Source organism: Sinocyclocheilus anshuiensis, unplaced genomic scaffold (assembly GCF_001515605.1).
Source record: "Sinocyclocheilus anshuiensis isolate Anshui unplaced genomic scaffold, SAMN03320099.WGS_v1.1 scaffold671, whole genome shotgun sequence".
Lineage (NCBI taxonomy): Eukaryota > Metazoa > Chordata > Actinopteri > Cypriniformes > Cyprinidae > Sinocyclocheilus > Sinocyclocheilus anshuiensis.
The window spans coordinates 60434-61538 of record NW_015551031.1 but is presented as its reverse complement, the minus strand read 5'-3'; the positions used below and the strand labels follow the sequence as shown (position 1 = coordinate 61538).

The window sequence follows — 1105 nt, the reverse complement described above, 5'->3', positions numbered from 1 at the left end:
AAAACCTGGTACCGTAACATTTTCATTTTTTTAGTACCGACTTGGTACCGAAATACCGGGTCTTTTGACAACACTAGCTTGAGCTAGTTTATACCTCATAAATTTTCAATGAAATAGTGCTAACTAGGGCTGTGTATCACCAGCAAAGGCACGATACGATACATATCACGGTACATAGACCACGGTACGATACGTATCACGATACATGACTGCACTGAATTTCACCTCAGCAGAATTTAGAAAAACAGCTGTTTATTAAACACTGCTTACTATAGTGCCATTTCTAACTATTGGCAGAGCAGGCAGCTGACCTCTGCATTATGAAGGGCCTCCATAACTGTACCACAGTACAATATAGGTAATTGCATATGTTTCATGTTTACATTGTGCACTCCCCACCAGGTACAATATTCTGATTGTTTGCATCTTGTTTTTAAGCCCATAAATAATAATGTACTTGTTCTAATAAATTTATATTATAATGTACTCATTCTAATATGTTTAAAAAATCATTTACATTGCTGGTAGGTTATCATTGCACAAATAAAAACACTCACTACAATAAAAAAAATTAATGAGAAGAGTTCTAAACTAACGCGCTGTCTTCACTGTATCTAACGCACACACGCTCAAGGCTGATTTATACTCGACGCGTCCGCAAGTTCGCTTTGAGTGTGCGCGACGTCGTTTCGTGTGGCGGTGTGCACGTAATTTTTTGTAACTTTCCGCTCAGCTCCGCTTCCGAAGATGCACGAGTTCAAAGCGACTCTAGCCGAACATGCATGTCTGTGCCAGCATTTGTGTGAAACAGAAGCAGTTTGATGTTAAGTTCAGTCACACACACAGATCACGTTGCGGCCGAACTCAGACATTCAGGAACAAACTTTTTAGTTCTGCCCTGCAGTTTTATCAACTAAATAGCTTAATCGCTCAAGAGCTACATTATCTTTCTCAACAAGGAGCTAGTAGCATCATTGTTTTAAAGGAATTAAAGCCACAGCTTGACTGTTAATAGAGAAACGCGGCAAAACGGTGGTAATTCATACATACACAGCCTCTCTCTCTCGCTTGAACACTTGATGAATTACACTTTTCTGAGAATAGA

At 39.4% G+C, this 1105-nt stretch overlaps 1 protein-coding gene across 1 annotated transcript in view; it reads right to left on the bottom strand.

Annotated features, from left to right (window-relative positions):
• Positions 1–1105, bottom strand: part of LOC107661185 (guanine nucleotide exchange factor VAV2-like) — a 150393-nt gene that overhangs the window by 138651 nt on the left and 10637 nt on the right. The window lies entirely within an intron of this gene.